This window comes from Zingiber officinale, chromosome 9A, assembly GCF_018446385.1.
Source record: "Zingiber officinale cultivar Zhangliang chromosome 9A, Zo_v1.1, whole genome shotgun sequence".
Lineage (NCBI taxonomy): Eukaryota > Viridiplantae > Streptophyta > Magnoliopsida > Zingiberales > Zingiberaceae > Zingiber > Zingiber officinale.
The window spans coordinates 96,966,424-96,990,119 of NC_056002.1; the positions used below are offsets into that span (position 1 = coordinate 96,966,424).

General features: G+C 39.1%; 1 long non-coding RNA gene across 1 annotated transcript; it reads right to left on the minus strand.

Moving 5' to 3' along the window:
• Nucleotides 1-15,492: 15,492 nt before the first annotated feature.
• LOC122021640 lies at nucleotides 15,493-15,897 on the minus strand. The gene is made up of 3 exons (XR_006122594.1): nucleotides 15,875-15,897; nucleotides 15,699-15,795; nucleotides 15,493-15,563 (listed from the first exon to the last, which is right to left on the minus strand). It is a non-coding gene; the product is annotated as an uncharacterized LOC122021640 (long non-coding RNA).
• Nucleotides 15,898-23,696: the final 7,799 nt, after the last annotated feature.

Here is a 23,696-nt window from a genome sequence, read left to right on the forward strand (position 1 = left end):
TGAGGACGGCGTAGCAAAGCCGGCGACGCTTGCAGAAGGGCTTCGAGAGGGGAGCCAAAGCTAGTAGCGAAGCGACGGTGGCCCGATTATTAGGGGAGAGATGATGCCGAGGGAAGCAAGACAACTGCGTACCTGGAAGGAGAGGTCAAAGGATAAAAACCCTCCTCTAGTGATGGGGAAACGAAGATTTGGCTGCGTACCTAGAAGGAGGCAGAGGCGGAGTCTCGTCATCGATGGGATGAAGTGAGTGTTCTTCGTGTCTGGAGCTGAGATGCCTGCAGAGAAATAGAGACTCAATCGTGGAGAAGCAAGGGCGTCGTGTTAATCGGGAGAAAGGGGCGTCGATCTAAGGAAAGGGGTGGACGGCGCGATATAGGTTTAGGTTTGGAGGAAATATTGAAGTGTTGCTTGGCTAAATATTGGTGGGAAAATTAAATTATTTTATTTTATCATAGACATCGGGTTTTAAAAACCGCTGTTAAAATCGGTGTCTATTAACGAAAAAAAGGGCGCTCATAGACATCGCCTAAAAAACCGATGTCTATGAGCTAAAATCTGCGCTCATAGACACCGGTTTTTGGAAAAACCGGTGTAAAATACTCAAAGACATCGGTTTTTGCTTAAAACCGTTGTTGTTCCACTGATGTCTATGAGGGATTTTGTTGTAGTGAATGTACTTATTCAGGTAACTGTTGTAAAAACATATGTGTGTTTATTATTTTTTCAAAACAAGTTTTTTCATACATATAATAGTGTATTTCTTTTAACATCAATAGGTTGTTGATCTCCTAGTGCCTTATCAAAGGGGTAGAAAGATTGGACTTTTTGATGGAGCTGGTATGGGGAAGACTAGATTTATTATGGAACTAATGATCAACAATATTGGAAAAAGTTGGCATGAAAGAATCAGCAAGCTGGAAAGAGGATTCCAATGAAATCCTACAAGTTGAAGATTGTGATGGGATTTGGGTTGACAATAATTAAGTGCAATCCTACATGACATGAACCACCATCACAAGTTTCTAATCTTTTGGCTATTGTTCATTAGTTGCAAATGGAGTTTATTTGTTTATTTGTATTGGGATAAATTTTATTTGAATATGAGACATGTTTTTTCTTTTGTGATTGTAATTCTTGTATAAGTAACATTTTGAATGATATTGATGTGGGGAATATTCTTTCTTGATTATGATTCTTTATTATATATTTAAATTGAAATATGATATATTGGTATTAAAAGATAATAATTCAAAAGACAACAGTTTAAAATTGTTATTGTTGTCTATCACACTCAAAGACAACGGTTGAAAATCGTTGTCGTAGCCCCAAAACCGATTATAAATGCAGTAAAAATGCTCTAAATAACAACGGTTTTAAACCGTTGTCTTTTCATTCAAAGACAACGGTTTAAAACTGTTGCAAAACTATTATCTTTTCATTTAAAGACAACGGTTAAAAACCGTTGTCGTAGCCCCCCACTTTTAACAACACTACCAATTACAACGGTTTTAAAGGGTCTACGACAATGGTTTTTAACCATTTTCTTTTAATATTTTTGTTGTAGTGCCACTTAGGGTTTCGGCCATGATGATATTAAGGGTTTAAGGAAGCTTAAAATCAAATTTGATATGCTCATGTTTCTTTCTCATGATATGATATGAAGTTATCTTGATATTTTTATGCTTGTATGTTGCTTAGACTTAGTTTCATGCTCCTTAAACATTCGGCCATAACAAGATCAAAGGACCTAGGAAGCCTAGAACCTAAACTAAACATGTTCATTATGTTCCTTATGATATATGATATGAAATTGGTTTAGGGTTCACATGCTTTTATGTTGTTGTAACCTAGAATCCATGCTTGACAAGTTTCGGCCATAACAAGATTAAAAGACCTAGGAAGCTTAGAACCTAAACTAAACATGTTCATGATGTTCTTTATGATATATGATATGAAATTTGTTTAGGGTTCACATGCTTTTATGTTGTTTGTAACCTAGATCCATGCTTGACAAGTTTCGGCCATAACAAGATTAAAAGACCTAGGAAGCTTAGAACCTAAACTAAACATGTTCATGATGTTCTTTATGATATATGATATGAAATTGGTTTAGGGTTCACGTACATGCTTTTATATTGTTTGTAACCTAGATCCATGCTTGACAAGTTTCGACCATAACAAGATTAAAAGACCTAGGAAACTTAGAACCCAAACTAAAAATGTTCATTATGTTCCTTATGATATATGATATGAAATTGGTTTAGGGTTCACATGCTTTTTTGTTGTTTATAACCTAGATCCATGCTTGACAAGTTTCGGCCATAACAAGATTAATAAACCTAGGAAGCTTAGAACCTAAACTAAACATGTTCATGATGTTCTTTATGATATATGATATGAAATTGGTTTAGGGTTCACATGCTTTTATATTGTTTGTAACCTAGATCCATGCTTGACAAGTTTCGACCATAACAAGATTAAAAGACCTAGGAAGCTTAGAACCCAAACTAAACATGTTCATTATGTTCCTTATGATATATGATATGAAATTGGTTTAGGGTTCACATGCTTTTATGTTGTTTGTAACCTAGATCCATGCTTGACAAGTTTCGGCCATAACAAGATTAAAAGACCTAGGAAGCTTAGAACCTAAACTAAACATGTTCATGATGTTCCTTAGGGTTTATGATATGAAATTGGTTCAGGGTTCACATGATTTTATGTTGCTTGTAACCTAGGGCTAGGCTTGGTAACTTTCGGCCATAACAAGACCAAGGACCTAGGAAGCTTGGAACTTAAACTAAACATGCTCATGATGTTCTTTATGGTTTATGATATGAAATTGATTTAGGGTTCACATGCTTTTATGTTGCTTGTAACCTAGGGCTAGGCTTGGTAACTTTCGGCCATAACAAGACCAAGGACCTAGGAAGCTTGGAACTTAACCTAAACATGCTCATGATGTTCTTTATGGTTTATGATATGAAAGTGGTTTAGGGTTCACATGCTTTTATGTTGCTTGTAACCTAGGGCTAGGCTTGGTAACTTTCGGCCATAACAAGACCAAGGACCTAGGAATCTTGGAACTTAACCTAAACATGCTCATGATATTCTTTATGGTATATGATATGAAATTGGTTTAGGGATCACATGCTTTTATGTTACTTGTAACCTAGATTCAATACTTGTAAGTTTTGGCCACTTTATGGAATTAGGGTTAGAGACCCAATCATGATTTACTATGTGTCTCACATGCTATGATATGAATTAGGAGATGCTAGTTAATGATTTCCATGCATGATTATGTTTTCCCTATGATATGTCATATGCTCCTTTTTGTATGCTTATGAATCATGCATGATAATGAATCTTATGATGAGCTATATGCTCAAGTATGCATGCTTTATGATATGACAAGCAAAGGCCTAAGAGTTGCTTCCCTAGTAGTTGGGACTAAGAGCACTTTTTATGATATGACAAGTAAAGGCCTAAGAGTTGCTTCCCTTCTTGTTGGGACTAAGAGCACTCTTCATGATATGATAAGTAAATAAGACATGCTATTTACTTTTTATGTGGCTTGTACCAGGACCTTAGTGTCCAAGGGATGAGCTCCTTAGTTCGCCCCTAGGTCGACGGACGTAGTACGAACCTAATATCCCTAGAAGGTTCAGGATTAGCTACCCCGTCCTAGGGATTGCACGCATTTATGTTATGTGGTACATAGTCGAGCCCTCATGTTGAGATTATATTTAAGTATTATATGTATTATTTTAAAGACATCTTGCACATGACATGACGCATGTTTTTGAAAGACATCTTGCATATACTTTTATGATATGATATGATATGACATGATGTTCTTTTATGTTATGATATGATATGACATTATGCTCATTATGATATGATATGACATGATGCTCATTATGATATGATATGATATAACATGATGCTCTTTTACGATATGATATGATATGACATGATGCTCTTATATGATATGATATGACATGATGCTCTTTTATGATATGATATGACCTAATGTTTTGGTTTGTAGAATAATATGATATGTTATGATGCACTTTTACATGATATGATGTTTTAGATGTTTATGACTCCATGCTATATGTTTATGTGATTATGCTATGATACATAGTTTTTGTGAGTAGGAAAGGATTTTACTAAGCCTGTGCGCTTATAGTTATTTTCCTTGTACCGTAGATAAAGGTAAAGGATGGATAAACTAAGGGAGCAGCAGGAGGGGCAAGAGATGTGTGTGTGTGGTGGCTCGGCTAAGGAAATAAATCTGCTTATGTTAATTTATGCATGTTATGAACCATGTCTATCTTATGTTTATGTTTTGCATGATCACATAATACTTATTCATGCTTATGTTGGGAATTGATATCATGACTTTTTAAATTTTAAATTATGCTTAACATGCTCATATGATCATAATTAGTTATACTTCCGCTGCTTTAGAAATAGATTAATATGCATGTATGTTTTCCCGTAACCCCGCTCTAGCAGAGGGGTGGGCGTTACACCTAAGACCCCTAGCCATGTTTTTGATCTGACCCCTCTCATAATTCAGCACCACCCCTTCTTCAAGCTTTCGGGGATAGGGCCCAAGCTGCCCAAGGCCTAGGTCAGGTGGAGGCAAGGAGGATACAGACCCTGGCAGTCGCTTTAAAGACAAGCGAGTCCAAGCTTAAATCTGAAGGGTTGCGGAGTGCCCAAATTTTGACCGATCTGGATGAGAAGGAAGCGACAGTGGCCACACTACAACAAAAACATTAAAAGACAATGGTTAAAAACCGTTGTCATAGGCCCTTTAAAACCGTTGTAATTGGCAGTGTTGTTAAAAGTGAGGGGCTACGACAACGGTTTTAAACCGTTGTCTTTGAATGAAAAGACAACAGTTTTGCAACGGTTTTAAACCGTTGTCTTTGAATGAAAAGACAACGATTTAAAACCATTGTTGGTTAGAACATTTTTATTAACAATGCGAGTTTACAACCGTTTTTGGGCTACGACAACGGTTTTTAACCGTTGTCTTTGAGGGTGATAAACAACAACAACAACGATTTTAAATTGTTGTCTTTTAAATTATTATCTTTTAATACCAATATATATCATATTTCAATATAAATATATAATAAAGAATCATAATCACAAAAGAAAGAATATTTCCCATATCAATGTCATTCAAAATATTACTTATACAAGAATTGCAATCACAAAAGAAGAAATATGTCTAATATTCAAATAAAATTTATCCTAATACAAATAAATAAATAAACTTCATTTACAACTAATGAACAATAGTCAAAAGACTAGAAACTTGTGATGGTAGTTCATGCCATATAGGATTGCAAATAATTATTGTCAACCCAAGCCCCATCACAATCTTCAACTTGTAGAATTTCATTGGACTCCTCTTTCTCACTTGCTGATTCTTTCATGTCAACCTTTTCCAACATTGTTGATCATCGATTCCATAATAAATCCAGTCTTCCCACACCAGCTCCATCAAAAAGTCCAATCTTTTCATCCCTTTGATAAGGCACCAGGAGATCTCAACATATAAAAAATGCACATGAGACATAACCAAACATATACATACAAGATTGTGCAGCAAGTCTGGTTGTTCTTCAAACAAATCTGGCAGATTTTTTTTCATAGCTTCCTCTAATTTTAAGTTGAAAGTAAAGATGAGTATAGATGAGTACCCCAGTGCATATAGTTTAATGAGTATAGATGATGATCTTCCACATGCTGTTAACAAAAGAAACATCAATTAGCCTATAAGTTGAAAGTAAAGAATTATGCATTTGCAATGTGCAAGTTTATTAGATGCCAATTCTACGGCAAGTTTATTAGATGCCAATTCTATGACCGCCTCATGCCACATGTAAGCTATGGATTTGCTGAGTGTGTGATTTGAGAAATACTATCTTACCCAACAAAAGGAGGAAAAGCACATGTATGAAATCAATCTAACAAAAGTGCCTTTTGTTTTGGATCTCCTTCCTCCTCAACCTGTAATCCAAATATATGCATAGCGATAGTCATTTAACGGCTTGTTTTTTGAAGAATCATTTGAAATATAGAACAATAATTCAAATTGATATCGTATGGCAACATAAAACCTCCAAGGTCTCATTTCAAAGTGAAAACAATAAGGTATTATTCATGAGACAAAAAGAAAACATTGCTCGGATGATAAAACAGATAACAAAGGGTAAAAGGCCAAATGGCCAAATAAGGCTCTTTTGTATCAAAACAGCCGACTATCTCCCTATTTTAAAAAATTCTCTACTAAGCAGTTGCCACAAACAAGTAAATGGAAAGAACTTTCAGACATGATTTATAGCTGTTATAATCAGGACAAATGAAGGTGACTGGTGCTGAGAAGCTAATTATCAGTAAAAGCATTTTAGAAGATATTTAGTAGGGCCAGCTGATTAAGAAGATGATGCATACCTCAATTATTACCCTGCCCTTTCTATTTGGCTTTTTGCCAGCATAGCACCATCTGTCGTTTGTGATTTAGATTCCAACAGTGCTCGTAGTTTCTTGGGAATGTGTTGTTCTAAACGATCCATTTGTTCATTATCTTCTTGCATTCCATCTGTACCAAATTAAGTTATTGCTCAGGAAGTCCAAACTGATGAATTAATCAAGCTGAGCATACTACCAATCATGGAGTTCAGTACAGCTATTACATTTTATATATCTTCCCTATAGTCATTAAGAAATTTACTTATTGCTGGTTTGTGCTATTGTTACATCAATCTAAATACCTGGAGGATAAAGGGATTAGAGGAAAAGTTGTTACCTTCATCATTGCCCAAAAAGGATTCTGTTGGAAATGGGGATAATGGGGAACGTGGCCCATGTTCCCCACTATATATAATGGAAAAGTCCATTATGCCCCTAGTGTATTTCCCTATATAAAGGGGGTCCGTCCAAGGCTCAGGGGGCGTGAAATTGCGAGTGTGCAACGAGAGTAAGAGGAGAACATCCAAGGCGGTGGGATTTGGTTTGTGGAATTGCGGAGGGCTTTCCGATCCTGTGATCGCTCTTCCGATAGCAAGTTTCGTCATTGCCGATTGCAGATCTGCGGGAGATTGCTGTAAGTTTTTACCGCATTTAATTAATTCGTCTATCATGCATTTAGAATATATTTTCTACATTGGTATCAGAGCGCGTAGTTCATTCTAAATGCTTAGAGACGAATTATAAAATCGTCGTTCGAATGTTTCCTCGTTTTGTCATTTCCCGTCGCTGTTTTGCACGACTAATATGTCGTAGCATACACGTTGTGCCAAATTTGTAAAATCGCTACCGTTGAATTTGCCAACGACGGTAGTCTTTGGCCGTTATTGGCATCCTGGCTGGCCGACTATGTGTTGGTGGCTAGGACGGGTAGAACTACCGTCGGCGATCTTGTCGAGCCTATAGATGACTGGTTTATGGTACCGGAAAGGATCGATAGCCACCGGCAGAAGGTAGGCATGACCGGCGACCGTGTCCGTCGCGGCATGGGCGGTTTCCGCGGTGTGATTGAAGAAGGCGGCGTGGTAATGTGTGTGGCGTGCGCAATGTGCACGACGTGCACAACGTGGGACGTGGGTGTTGCAGAGAAAACAGAGGCACAAAGTTCGGTTTTTTTTTAGGATAAGTTCTATTTAAAAAAAAAAATGAAAACGAAATTTTTTGATTTCGATCCGAACAGGTAACATGCATAGATTTTAAAGATATTTTTTTTAAGCTTACGTGTTTAAAAAAAAAGGATTATTTATATTATATAAATAATGCATGTTAAAATTAATTAAAATTATGATTGTTGGTCTAATTTTAATTAATTAGGTGGGTTTAAATTGGTTGGTTTATTTAGACCCGGTTCAAGTATAAATCATTAGTTGATTTAACCGAACCAATTTGATCTAAACCCGAAATCAATTTGGGTTGATTAATTAGACTTGGACCAAATATGATCAAATGACCAGATTTGTTCTATTAGGTCAGATTTGATCAAAACAATTAGATTTGTTCTAATTGGTCGGACTTAAACCAATGGACATTGGTTTGATCAAACGGACCTGAGTTTGATCAATAAGTCTGAAATTGGTAGAAATGGACTTAGAGAAAAAGTAACAGAACATAGGTACAAAAATCCCTGTCCAATTAGATTAGTTCTAATTAAAGACAATGGACCAAGCTTAGGATCTGGATCCCTAATCAACCGATCCAATGGATCTGACCAATTAGATTAGTTCTAATTGTCGACTTAACTCTTGAAAATCGAGAAGATTTGTTTTTCTTGATTTATTATGTTGGTACTATGCCTGTATAAATTGAAATAAGTCGGTTTTGTACTGGTTAGTCGGTTTTGTACTGACTTATTTATTTTCAATTTTTCAGATGGCACGGACGATTACCACATTGACTCGTCGCGAAGTGCGACGAAATCAGCTCAGGGAGGAGATTCAGGAGATAGAGTATAACTCTGCTTATGGAGTCGACGGACACATTGGACGGCTTGATGATCTGTTTTGGAAACTTGAGCGAGAAGAGTTTCCAGTCCTGGACAGTTATAGGATTTGGGCTTTGATGCAATCATTGCCAGAAAGTCCTAGGATGATAGCAAACTATATTTGGGGGCGTCATCAAGGACGCGTCACATATTCTGTATTATGTGAGGAGCTGCTTCATCATATGACTGAAGAGGATCCGGAAGAGTTCGAAGAGGACCCGGAAATGATCGAGGAGGAACCAGAAGAGGATCCAATAGTGGATCCAATAGAGAACCTTGAAGCTGTCTTGCATGGGATTACCCCAAATGAGTCCAGACTGAGAGGGATTATTTTGGCCACTGCACTAGTGTCTGTCCTAGTGAGAGTGGTAGTTGCCTATCTAGTTTATTAGAGTTCTGTTATTTTTATTGTCATTTTGTATGAACAATAGTTAGTCCATTTCATTCATGTCAGTTGGTTATATGTTAACAATTTGCAGCATAATTTTATATTAATGATATGTTCATTTATTTATGCTGTTTGCTTGACATGATGCATGATTAGTTCATGATGTATTAAATGATTAGTTCATTTAATTAAAAAAAATATGATATATTAAATGATTAGTTCATTTAATTAATGAATTCATGATATTATAAATGATTAGTTCATTTGTTGGGATGTATGTAATAGAATTGATTAATATTAATTTGATTGGTCATACGGATGATGAGTGAAAACATAGTTGTCACTTGATTTTGTAAACCAACTCAAAGTAATATTAAGTCAATCATAAATTGCATACATATGATATATACTGAATACTAAATAATTTGTTTATTTATGATAGATTATGGCAACAAAAAACATAATAGCTGAACTCAACAAAGGTGAAAAACTTAATGGGGATAACTACAAGATCTGGCACCTCAAGATACAATATGTACTTGAGGAACAAGAATTTCTAGAGGCTGTAAATCAGGTTATGGATGTACCTGTAGATGGTCCCACTGCACAACATAGACGAGATCTTGATGCCTATAAGGCATGGAAGAAAAAGGACTCCACTGCAAAGGGTATATTGATTAGTTCAATGGTAGACGACCTAGTTTTTGAATATGAGTCATATCTGACGGCTCATGAAGTCTGGGTTGCCCTTAAAGAAAAATACAGTGGAGTAAGTCTGAGCAAGCTTCGACAGCTGACAATTAAATTTGACAGCTACAAAAAGCGTCCGAATGTGTCAATGGTTCAACACCTCAGGGAGATGTCGAACATGATTCGGGAGCTTAAAACTGCTGGTCATGAGTTGACTGATGAACAACAGGTTCAAGCAGTTATTCGTTCACTTCCAGATTCTTGGGAGACCATGAAGCAGACCTTAACTCACAGTGAGAGTATCAAGACTTTCACTTACGTCTCACGCCATGTAGAATTGGAGGTGGAGAGAGTTGAATCCGCAAGGATTTCTGGACAAGCTTATGTGGCTGTAGGTTCTGCAGGATCATATGGATCCAAGAAAAAGAAATGGTTCAAGAAAGGGAAGGGAAAGAAGAGGGAAGCTGCTGTTGTGGGACAAGGCCCAATCAAGAAGATAGTCAAGAAGACTGGAAAGAAACCTAAAAACAAGTTGACTTGTTTTAATTGTGGCAAAAAGGGCCATTTTGCTCAGGAGTGCAATGAACCAAAAAAGGTAAATCCAAGTGTGTCTTCTTTTCAAGAGCATTTTGTTGCTAGTTCAGTGTTGTTAGTTGATTCTTATCCTTTGTGGATTATAGATTCGGGAGCAACCAACCATGTAGCTCGGGAACGAGTTACATTTGTTGAGTACCGTCGGGTACCAGCTGGCAACAAGTGGATCTATGTGGGAAATAATGCAAGAGTTGAAGTCAAAGGAGTCGGCACTTGCAAACTCAACCTACGTGGTGGTAGAGTTTTATTTCTACATGATGTCCTGTATGCTCCTGAAATTCGACGGAATCTTGTTTCTGTTACGTGTCTTCTTGATTTAGGGTATTGTATTAATTTTTACAGTCGGTCTGTTGACATTAAGATTGACTCAGTGTCAATCGGATATGATTTTTTAACAAATGGTTTTATGGTTCTTGATGTAGAACCAGATGTCAATTATGCTATTGATGGTTATTTTTCAAACATTGCTTTAACTAGTGATGCAGATATAACTGATGAGGTTTGGCATGCTAGATTAGGACACATAGGACAAGAACGTATGAATCGGTTAGCTAGAGAGGGTCTATTGGGCACTCGAGCTAAGATTCAATTGTCTATATGTGAGCATTGTCTTGCTGGAAAAGCAAATAGGAAACCATTTGGTAAGGCTATTAGATCTGAATCAACATTGCAGTTAATTCATTCGGACATTTGTGGTCCAATGAATGTGAAGGCTAGACATGGAGCTTCCTATTTCATTACATTTATTGTTGATTTCTCTAGGTTCGGTCATGTGTATTTGATTTCTCACAAATTCGAAGCATTAGATTGCTTCATTCGTTATATGAACGAAGTTGAAAATCAAACGGAACGTAAAGTTAAAGCTTTACGCACTGACCGTGGTGGGGAGTATTTGTCTAATATGTTCAAGACAATATGTAATGATAGAGGGATTATTAGACAGTTGACAATCCCTGGAACTCCACAGCAAAATGGATTATTAGACAGTTGACAATCCCTGGAACTCCACAGCAAAATGGGGTAGCTGAAAGAAGAAATAGGACTCTTCTTGAAATGGTTAGGTCTATGATGGCGCAAGCTATTATTAGACAGTTGACAATCCCTGGAACTCCACAGCAAAATGGGGTAGCTGAAAGAAGAAATAGGACTCTTCTTGAAATGGTTAGGTCTATGATAGCGCAAGCTAATTTGCCAATCTCCTATTGGGGAGATGCACTATTACTTGCAGCCTATATACTTAACAAAGTGCCTTCAAAGTCAGTTCCATCTACCCCATATGAACGTTGGACAGGCAGAAAACCAGATTTGAGTAATCTGAGACCCTGGGGGTCAGCTGCTTATGTTCATGATAGTTCTCACAAGTATGGAAAACTAGGGCCTAGAGGTAAGAAATGTATCTTTATAAGATATCATGAGACCTCCAAAGGTTATGTTTTCATAGGTGAGCAACTAGATGAAACTATCTTTGAAATAGAGTCGAGAGATGCGACTTTCTCAAAACAGAGTTCCCAACCAGAGGTGATGTTGATAAAAATGTTCCTCTATTTGAGGAGGATGAGATATTATCAACAAGAGAGGTATCAAAAGAGATGTTTGATTCTAGTCAACCGAGTGGGAGTGATATGTCAAGTCATGAGTTGACTTCTCAACAACCCAACTTACGGAGAAGTGTTCGTAAGATCAAACCTAAGAAGAGGTTTGATATTGAGAATGAGGCATTGGTTACACTTCCAATTGACGACGATGAGCCTCAATCCATTGAGGAAGCATTGGAATGTAGAGTTAGAGAAAAATGGAAAGCTGCAATGGTTGAAGAGATGGAGTCCATGATTCAAAATCATGTTTGGGACTTAGTCGATCTTCCTCCGGGCCGAAGGGCTATTGGGAATAAATGGATTCTCAAAATAAAGAGGAAAGCAGATGGATCGATTAACAGATACAAAGCTCGTTTAGTTGCAAAAGGATATACTCAAATGGAGGGTATTGACTTTGAAGAGACATTTTCTCCCGTAGTAAAATTTGTATCAATAAGAGTTATTTTGGCCTTTGTAGCACATTATGACTTAGAATTACATCAAATGGATGTAAAAACCGCTTTCCTTAATGGTGATCTTGACGAACAAATCTATATGGTTCAACCAGAAGGTTTCATTGCTGAAGGCCAAGAGCAAAAAGTATGTAGACTTGGAAAGTCTATATATGGGCTAAAGCAAGCGTCAAGACAATGGAACATAAGATTTAATGAAGTCGTTTTGTCTTATGGTTTTGAAATTATCAATGAGGATCATTGTGTTTTCCTGAAACAGGAAAAAGGAAAGTATGTCATTTTATCATTATATGTTGATGATATGCTGATAGCTGGAAATGACATAGGATATGTGAATGAAGTCAAGAAGTGGATGTCATCACAATTTGATACAACAGATATGGGAGAAGCTGAATATATCTTAGGGGTGAAGTTCATAAGAGATCGTCCTAAAAGACTTTTGGGTCTGTCACAAGAGTCTTATATAAATAAGATGTTACATCATTTCAGCATGTCTAATTGCAACATAGAACATACACCTATTGTGAAAGGTACTGTGTTGAGCAAGAGTATGTGTCCTAAAACTCTAGAGGAAATAGCTGAGATGAATAAAAAACCATATGCCAGTGCTATTGGTAGTTTGATGTACACTATGTTGTGTACACGTCCCGATATTAGCTATGTTGTGGGCTTAGTCAGTCGCTTCCAGTCAAACCCAGGACCGAGACACTGGAAGGCAGTAAAAAGGATATTCAGATATCTGAAGGCGACAACAGATTATTGTCTCTGTTTTCAAGAATCAGATATGAGTCTGAAAGGTTATTCAGATGCAGATTGGGCTGGAGACCTGGATGATAGAAAATCCACATCAGGCTATGCATTCTTGCTGAATGGTGGCGCCATCTCCTGGAATAGCAAGAAACAAGCTTGTGTAGCTTTGTCGACTATGGAAGCTGAATATGTGGCATGTTCAGTTGCAATGTGAGAAGGTTTCAAGCATCTGAAAATTGCTGAGGATAGTGGGAGTCCAGTAACTGTCTACTGTGACAGTCAAGCTGCAATAGCTTTTTCCAAGGATCCCAAATATCATAGCAAAGGCAAGCATATAGAAATTAAATATAATTTTGTAAGGGATATTGTGGCTAAAAGAAAAGTCATTCTTGAGTATGTCCCTACACGTGTTATGCTTGCAGATCCTTTTACTAAGCCAATGACTAAAGAGTCATTTAAAGAACATGTAAAGTCTTTGGGACTTCGTAGAATGTAACAATATTGAAATAACAATCAGACTTTGTGTTATGATTGTGTCATTTGCCATAATTTATTCAGTGTATATGTTGTATTTGTTACATTCATGTAAGATCTCGGTGAGCATGTTGGTAGGTGGAGATTGATCCACTCACATGGACAATCATCTCTGTTTGTTAAGTACAAATAGGGGTAAGACCGTTACTTATGAAACAGCTTATGTAGCTGAAATTATGAAATTAGAGACAGATTCATAAGTTGAGGTCGTCTTGATAATTGTGTCAAGATGAGATCATTTATGTGTAAATAATGATCGAAGTAAATGAACCCACCATTTACTAAACCTGTTGAAAGCCAGATTAGAATTCATATGTTGAATTCAGGATTAGACGTTAGGTATGTCTAGATCGAAATCTGTACGATGTTAAATTTGAAGACAAATGCACTCTTTTTAGTAAAGAGAATAACATCGTAGCATGTGATTCATACCACATGTGCTATTGCGACAATAAAGGTAGTAGGAGAATGAATCACTATTTCTCTACTATGTGAGACCTTTGAGATTATATGTTAATCTCAATTTTTGCCTTAGTGACTATTTAGCTGTCTACTTGAAGTTTTAATCAGTGTCTGCTACTTTAGCATATATCCTATGGCTATGGATGATTCGGTCTATGGAGCATAACTAGGAAAGCGACTGATTAAAATGAATTGATTCTAGCTAAAAAGGAAGATTAAATATATTTACATCTTTTGTTGTTATTCACTGGTCGACCCATTTCTGTTATGTACGGAAATGAATGTGAATATTGAATATGGAACATGCTCATGACATAATGGTCATTATAAGGGATTAGAGATGTTCATATCGATGTAAACGAAAATTATTTAATCTGGGTAAATAGCAAGACATGGATATCTTCAAGATAATGGCTGTGTGTCACTTGAAGATTGGATGGATTCTGGATAAAGGCTATGTGCCACCAGGAAAGTGGCTAAGTGCCATAAAGAGTGTGTCTCTAATTTATTTGAGTAGCTAAGTAAAGTGTAACAACTTTATTAGCATTGATTACTCAAAGAGCGGCTAAGTCAAGGTGTAACAATCTTCTTAGCAACTATCGCTCAGTGTGCTTGCTGTCGCACGAACCATTTTCTCTAAGTATGGATTGGATGTTCTCATATGATCTATGTGATCAAACTCTCTAATAGTCTATGTGACTTATTAAGTCTTTGTGACTTATCCGAATGAACTAGTCTTAGTGACTTACCTTGGACGAGTGGGAGATGTTGGAAATGGGGATAGTGGGGAACGTGGCCCATGTTCCCCACTACACATAATGGAAAAGTCCATTATGCCCCTAGTGTATTTCCCTATATAAAGGGGGTCCGTCCAAGGCTCAGGGGGCGTGAAATTGCGAGTGTGCAATGAGAGTAAGAGGAGAACATCTAAGGCGGTGAGATTTGGTTTGTGGAATTGCGGAGGGCTTTCCGATCCTGTGATCGCTCTTCCGATAGCAAGTTTCGTCATTGCCGATTGCAGATCTGCGGGAGATCGCTGTAAGTTTTTACCGCATTTAATTAATTCGTCTATCATGCATTTAGAATATATTTTCTACAGATTCATCATTCATGAGACCATCAAAATCTTCCATGTCCTCTTCCTCTTCAAGTCCATCATAGCCTTCAACATACTCTATTTCTGCCTCCTGCTAAAATAAGAACAAACTGGATTGTCTACCAAAAATAGTTGCGAGAAAAGAAGATGAGGTAGAATGAGTCTGATCATTACTTCTTCTTCTTCAGGTGCACTTGGTTGGAGACCTTCCATTTCCAAGATATTATTATATGCCTCGACAGGGTAGTTGTATATGTCACCATAAACACCTTTCTTCAGGCGCTCTAGAAGTTCAGTCTCGATGCTCTGTCACAAAATAACCAATTACACACTAAATGGAGTGCTACAGATGATGAAGAGTCACAAAGCAATGAATGTAACCTTATACAAAACTGCAGCCTTTTCAGCTTTTTCCTCCCTCCTAGCTTCTCTCTTCTCCTTTCTGGGCACTGTCATTATCTTTTCCCTAAGTAAATGGCATAAGGTTGTAATTTCAATCATTCCTTAACATAAATGGCATGATGATGATGATAACAACCATGATAATGAAAATAAGAATATTTCTTCTCCTTTCTGGACATTGACTAAGACCACTGCATACCTCACTTTCAATTCAAGCTTTCTCATGCGGATTCGACATTGAGTCATTTTGGTTAGTCGTTGTTTTATTTTGTGCACAAGTAATTTAGGCCAGAACTCTTGAGAAAAACAAAAACAGCAAATCATTCAATACTTCAAAGATAGATTTCAAGAACTAGTCAGTGAGAGTAACAGTACCATATGCTTGTCAATAATTTCAATATCCTTCTCATAGTTTCTTGGAAGTTTAACTCTCTCGCACAGTTCCTCGACAGTCAACAGTTCCTGCAGTTCAGTTGCTTCCACTGCAAATAAAGTGGCTCTTGTTTATACCATGAACTATTGAGGGACAGATCATTACTGGAATACAGGCATTGTTCAATTGTATGGTCATCAATTATTCCAGTTCTCTCACATTGCTCCACACAATTTATGATACGCAGGGATGACATGAAACACAAAACATAACCTCATGTGTAAAGTATCTACTTTCAAGTAATTTAAGTCCAATCGTCGATTGTCAATTAAAATCAGACACAAGAAAAAAAAATAAAAAATAAAGAAAGAATTTAAAACAAATGATTAAGGAAGTCTCAACAATCAATAGTTAAGAATTGCAAGACTTCTAGCCATATTTGTTAAACATATTAAAGTTGTATAACTCAATGCATCATAGAATGTGAGAAATCAACATAGTGGTACTAAATTGATGAATACTATGGTCTCAAAATTGGATAGCTGTTATTTTTTGTATCATGCTAGTATGAAGTTCCCAAAAGATGTGCATGCACTAATGATAAATTAAAAGGACAAAATGAATGTTCATCTCTATTTCCAGGCCCTGTGACTAACAAGATAAGAAAGAGTTGAAATTCTGGAGTAAATTAAATAGCAACATTTTGGACGTCTCTGGCTAACTAAAGCAAGGACATAAGCAAACAAAACAACATTTTAGCGGTTATCGAGGCTATACATAATTCCAACAATATTCAAAAAATCATATTAACCATCAACTGACGGTAAAATTTTCACGCAAACTTTTAGACAAATTGTTATGCTTTGGAAATGCATTTTGCAGTCCACTCATTGACCGTAGAAGTAATTGGCAAGAGAAAAAGCCCTAATCTCAAACAATCTGACAAAAAAAAAAAGAAGAGAAGGATCCCTTAAATAATTTAATCTACATGCATCCATCAAATATTGTACTGAAAGAAAGAATTGAGGTAGTGCTTACGATCATAATGGATGCAGCAGCGGCGAGATGGAGATGCCTGAAACCAAATATATACAAGGACGGAAACCAAACCTTAAAGAGAAAGGAAAGGCGAGGAAATAGGGCTCTCATCGCCTCATTGATGGCCAAAGAGGAGAGGGCCACCTCCTCTTCCGGTAAATAAAGGGAAAAGCTATGATCTGCAAGAAGATCGAGTATGCAAGAACCGAGAGGGAATTGCACGAGGAGGGAAAGATTAGAATCAGCTTTGCTGAAATCATCGTGGTAAGGTTTTCCAACCTTGTGGCCTCTGTTGCCCATCTCTCTCCCTCCCCGCGACTGGTTCGCTACGAGTCGTGAAGGGGCGATGGGTTTAGGGCTTAGAGAGGAAAGGAGAAGGGGCGACATGTTTAGGGCTTGGGATCAAGAAGGTAAAGGGGGGAATGCAGCGACAAAAAATTTCAAGGAGAGGGAAACAAAAAATACGGCGGCAAAAAATGGCGAAGGGAGAAAACGGCGAAGGAAAAAACAGTGGTATTCAACAAACACTTAATAGACAACGGTTTTCAAAAACCGTTGTCGTAATAAAAAAAAAAGCGCACATAGACAATAATTTTCAAAAACTGTTATCGTAGCCTTTAAAAATCGTTGTTGTAGGCCCAAAAATACATAAATAGACAACGGTTTTTAAAAACCGTTGTCATAAGCCAAAAAAACTGCTAAAAGACAACGGTTTTTGTTAAAACCATTGTTAAAAGGTAAAAAGACAACGATTTGGCATAAAATCGTTGTCGTTTGAGTGTTGTTGAATGAAGATTTTCTTGTAGTGCCACCCTCTCTCAGCATCTGAAGGATCTACAGGAGTCATACGCGACTCTGGAGAAGGATCTGGTGACCACTAGGGTCAGCCTGACTAAGAGTACTGATCGGGAAGCTGCCCTTCAGAAATACTGGGAGGTCGCCAAAGCTACCATTAAGTCTGTGCAGGCAGATCTATCCAAGGTCATGGACAAGGCTACCACCACCCGACAAGAACTGGCCCTAGTCCGAGTTGATGCAGATAAGGCTAAGGGAGAGCTGACAGAATACCAGACAGGCGAAACTGCTCTCCTGAAAGCTCATAAGGCTGCTTATGTTGCTTCCCAAGAATTCGGGAGGAAGATAGGCAATCTCATTGACCAGATGATTTGCTACGGTGGAGTAGGTGCCCTACGACAACTTCATGAGAAAGGTCTTCTCTGATCGGCCCCTCCCGACGACTTTCTGAACCTGACCCGCCTTCTTCAGGAGCTTCCTGATGACGTGTTTCCTTCCTTTGATGATTAGGTTTCTAGTTTCCTGTATCCTTCATTCGGAAGCCCGCACACTTTGATTTGAATATGATGGAATTGTAGGAGACAGATATTTGGTTCAACTATCCTCATGTGGTGTACATCTTATTTTCTTAGTATGCCTTCTCATAGTCCTTGCTACTTCCCTATTAGTATGCACGGCTAACATGTTAAGTGATTACTCTCCTTAACTAGGTGAGATCCTTTATCCGAGTGGGCACTGGCTATGGTCAACCAATTACTGTCCCGACCAGGCTTAACAACTTATCTACTTGTTCAGCGATTTTGCCTGGTCAGGATATTTCCAAGTGTCTTACCCAATTCCCTACCTTAGTTCTGCTCACTCGGCCAGGAGCTGGGATACTCAAAAAAGCTTTTTTGACAGACCCTAAAGGAGATACTGTAGGCCCTCTTATTCCCGAAACTGCCGTAAATTCTCCTCGTATCCTCCGCTACACCTTTTTCTGACACGTTCCCTGAGCTCTGCTTTCTAGGATGATCCGACGACCTTTGTTATTATTGGACTTATGGGTGATGCCATTAATCTTTAAACGTGAACCGTTCGATGGGCACTGAGGACGAGGGCCCCTAAGCCCTTCATGGCGCCTATAAATATCCCCCTTTCCTTACTCTGCTGAACTTTTTGTCTCCTGGAGTAAGCTTTCCTCCTGTTTCCGACACCCATTGTGCTCTGCTCCCTGTGATTTACCCCTACCTTTCCCCATGGACTCCTCTGCACCTACTTACATTCCCGGAGTCTCAACCTTCACTGGCGTAGATCTGGGCGATCTTCGCTTTACCTACGAGGTTCCCATGGCTATGCACACCATCATACCTTCTGAGATCTACTGGGTCTCTTCATCGCCTACAGGGTATGTAACTTTCTTCAAGGAACAGGTTGTGGCTGGCCTCCGCTTTCCCATACACCCTTTCTTTTCTCAAGTGAGTCGATATTTCCGCATCCCTCTCTGTCAACTAACCCTGAATTCCATGAGGATCTTGTCCGGGTTCGTCCTCCTCTACGAAGTATGCGACATACCTTGGACTCCCCGCTTATTCCACTATTTCTTTACTTCTCGCCATCATAGTGAAGGACTTTTTCATCTTCAGGCCTGCCTCCGAACCAATTTTTTCACTCTCCTTCCTTCTTCAGATTCTGAATGGAAGGATAAATATTTCTTCTTGAGCTTTCCCCTAGCCGTGGAATGGCCTACCCAACGATGCACAATTTTACCTTCAGCGCCCATTCCTGGAGACTTTTAGTCAGACCCTGACTTCCTAGACACCTCAGCACAACTAGGGTGCTGGCGCTTGGACCTGCTTAGACTACTGACAGAGGACGTACTGTTTCTGTTCAGGCTGAGCCACACTCCCTCGGAGTTGCCGCGTTCTTTAGGTATGGTTCACCCTACATCCGCTGACCCTTAGTTCCTTATTCTAATTTTGCTTCTCTTATTGCAGCCAACAGTCTAGCCCAATCATCCCTGGTTAGGCCACCCCCTGAGTGATATGGAGATACAACGCTGGAGCCACATAATATTAGACAAGAGGGGTCTCTCGCATCTGGCTCCCCTCCCCTCGAGGGTAACTGCTTCAACCACTCCTCGATTAGCCTCCCGAGAAACTCCACGTGTGCACTTTGCTCCTGAGTCTTCTCGGCCTATTCCTACTGTGCCCCCAGCTCATCGGCCAAGAACTCCGCCAGAGGAATTAGACTTGGATGACCAGTCACTCTCTCACCGGCCCCAACATCGACTTAGGGGATCCGACCTGGTTTCTGAAACCCAGACTACTGCTTCAGCATCATGACCTGCCTCTACTCCTGCTCCAATCCGACCATTTCCAGGAAACTCGGTGATGTCATCTATGGCCCGAGCTGGAGCTGGGCGAGGGAAGACTCCGTCATTAAAGAAGAAGTCACTATAAAGGCTTCTTCTATTCCAATAGCCCCTACCTCGAATGCCCCCTCCAGGTCTTCCTCCTTCCCCGAGATGCCCCATATACCAGGGTCAGGTGACAATATTGTGGCTCAAGCTGGACCTTCTCTGTCTCGACCATCTACCTCTGCACATCCAAATCCCAGCGGGACCGATGCTGGGCCATCAACTCACCCTCCTTTAGGCGAGACCAGTGCTGAGCATCTTCGCTAAATGCACTCTCTCCCCGTACCCGCCCAGCTAGATCGGCTTTCTGAAAGATCTGTTGCGGTAGGTTCTCGCTACCTTTTATTGCCTTCCTTTTTCCTTTATTCTAACTATTTCATTTTTCCTACCCAGGCTTTTGCCGAATCCATGGTGCTGAGTCAAACACTCTCTCTCCTTCATCATCAAAATAAAGTCTTGAAGGACACGGCGTCTGACCTGGAATCTCAACTGTCTAATCCAGCCTCAGTTGGGTACTAACTAAGGGTGGAAGTGTTAACCTTTAAGAAAACGAACGTCGCTCAGCAATAGACTCTCAAGGAGGCCCAGCTAGAGACTGACCACCTCCGAGATGAAAAGAGCAAGCTTGAAGCTCTTTTGCAAACATATGAGGTGAATGTCAAGAAGTAGTCTAATCTCTCTGAAGCCATTACTACTCTGGAGACTTATAAGGTAGGGGAGGCTGAGCAGCTGAGAGCACACTGAGAAGAATATTTATGTGTTGGGTTCGTCGGGCCGCGAAAACTGCTTTTTCGCGTCGCGGAAACCCCGAGTCACCCAAAGCCATAGATCTCGTGCAAAGATTCGGAAACAAAACTTTTCGAAAAACCTTTTTCTTGTACGAGTTTGTAAAAACTTTAGATCTACACTAAAGTTAAGATCATTACCCTTGATGCGCGCCCCACGCGAATCCCGCTCGTCCAAATGGTGCCGGATCTCAAGACCGTCAAGCGTACGGTCCTCTAGAAGTATCCACACGGACACACTAGATGGAGGTGATCAAAAAACCAAGGTGTGCTAGCACCTATGTGGTTCGGCCAAGGAAGGAGGAGAGGGAGAGAGCAAAAAGAACTCTCTAGGAGGAAGAAGAAGGAATGAATGATGGAATAATTTCCAAAATGAAAATTATTCTCCTCATTCAAGTGGCCGGCCACCTTCTCATGAGTAACTCCCATTTCCACATTAAGTGCAATGAATGTGGAGCCATTAAAGAGTTGTAACTCCCATGAGGTGGCACGCCATGATGATGTGGAACATCATCATTGGTCCACCTAATGCCAACTCACCAATGAGGTGGCAAAAGGTCAAGTCAAAATTGACCTTTGGTCTTCCTTCTCAAGTCAAGTCAAACTTGACCCAATCTCTACCATGGTTGATCTAATCCAACCATTTGATTCAAGCCAACTTAATATAATGAATCTAATTCATTAAATTAAATTGATTTAATAAGTCATAATCTAAATTAGACTCATTGAATACTTGAATCATCTTGAGTCTAACTCAATTAGCCCAATTTGGATTACTCTTAATCCAATTGGATCCATCAAATGAATCTAGTCCTCTTGGTTCATCATATGAACCTAATCTCCATCTAATTGTCCTAAGTTTGTGACCCTATAGGTTCTTGTAACATTGGCAATGCCCTAAACCCATTTAGGAGTATAAGTAATGAGCGGTATCTAGCAACACATCATTACTACCCAAGTTACAGGAATGTCGAGATCCAACATCACCTTGTGACTACTAATTGTGACTCCTCACAATATATGAGACATTGTCCTTCTATCCTAGACATCTAGATTGATCAATATGAGGCATAGACCGTGTCATCCTCTAATCAATCTAAATCTTGAACTCCAAGTAGACTCACTCGATCAAATGAGCTCAACATCTAATATTGACTCATTTGGGCATGGCCATGCACTTAGTGGTCTCACTCTATCAAGAATACCGATGTCGCTCCCGTCATATAGGAGGGATAGATCCCATCTACATCACTCACATCCCTCTGCATAATTCGTTATATACCCAGTAATCGCCTTTATAGTCCACCCAGTTACGGGTGACGTTTGACGAAACCAAAGTACATAACTCCTTATGTAGGGATCCATGGTGACTTCAGGTCAAAGGACTAATAGTCATACTAATAGCCACATGAGAAAGTATATGACACTCATATAACTATACATGATACTTTCTCATGGCGGGTCATTCAGTATACATTCTCTAATGCATACCCATGTGTCAGCTTGATATCTCTATATCCATGACTTGTGAGATCAAGTCATCGAGCTGACCTACATGCTAGTCTTATTGTATTAACATTGTCCCTGAATGTTAATACTCGACTAGGAATGATTCAGAGTAGTGTTCCCTATATCATCTCACTATCGATTCAAACAATCGATTGATATAGGTAAGAACCTTTCTACTCTAGGACGTTACTATACTTATTTTATCTGGCACTAATACAAATAAGCATAATAACCAAAAACCAAATGCCTTAATATATATACATGAATATGATATACATGAGTCCATACAATCATCAAATGATTGGCTCTAGGGCTCTAACTAACAATCTCCCACTGCCACTAGTGCCTATCAGTATAGGCTCTAAGGCCTAATGACCTAGTGTGACCATCATGCTTCCTCTGTGCCAAAGCCTTGGTCAAGGGATCTGCGATGTTAGCCTCTGTAGGTACTCTGCAAATCTTCACATCTCCTCTATCGATAATCTCTCGAATGAGATGGAAACGTTGTAGAATTGCTGTGAACTCTGCTAGCTCATAGCACTACCATTCAAGCAAAACACGAACCTCGACTATGATCTTTAATCATCCTGATCGGTCTGGAAGCTAGCATCACTGTAACCCTTTACAGCTAGCTTATCATTGCCTCCATATATCAAGAAATATTCTTTAGTCCTTCTTAAGTACTTAAGAATAGTCTTGACCGCTATCCAGTAACTTTCACCTGGATCTGACTGGTATCTGCTCGTCATGCTCAAAGCATACGAGACATCAGGTCGAGTACATAGCATGGCATACATGATCGATCCTATGGCTGAGGCATAAGGGATCTGATCCATGCGGTCTCTCTCCTCTCTAGAAGAGGGACCTTGAGTCTTCGAAAGACTCACGCCATGTGACATCGGCAGAAATCCCTTCTTGGAGTTCAGCATGGCAAACCGTCGGAGTACCTCATCAATGTATGTACTCTGACTTAGGCCAAGCAATCTCTTAGATCTATCTCTATAGATCTGTATCCCAAGAATGCGGGATGTCTCACCTAAGTCCTTCATTGAGAAGCAACTCCCTAGCCAGGTCTTGACAGACTGAAGCATAGGGATGTTCTTCCCAATGAGTAGTATGTCATCCACATACAATATGAGGAAGACAACTATGTTTTCTACAGCCTTCTTGTAGACACAAGGCTCACTTCGTTCTTGATTAAACCAAACTGTTTGATCGAATCATCGAATCGAAGATTCCAGCTCCGAGAATGGCCTCTAGCCATTTCTCGGAATCTGGTCTCATCACAGCTTCCTGATA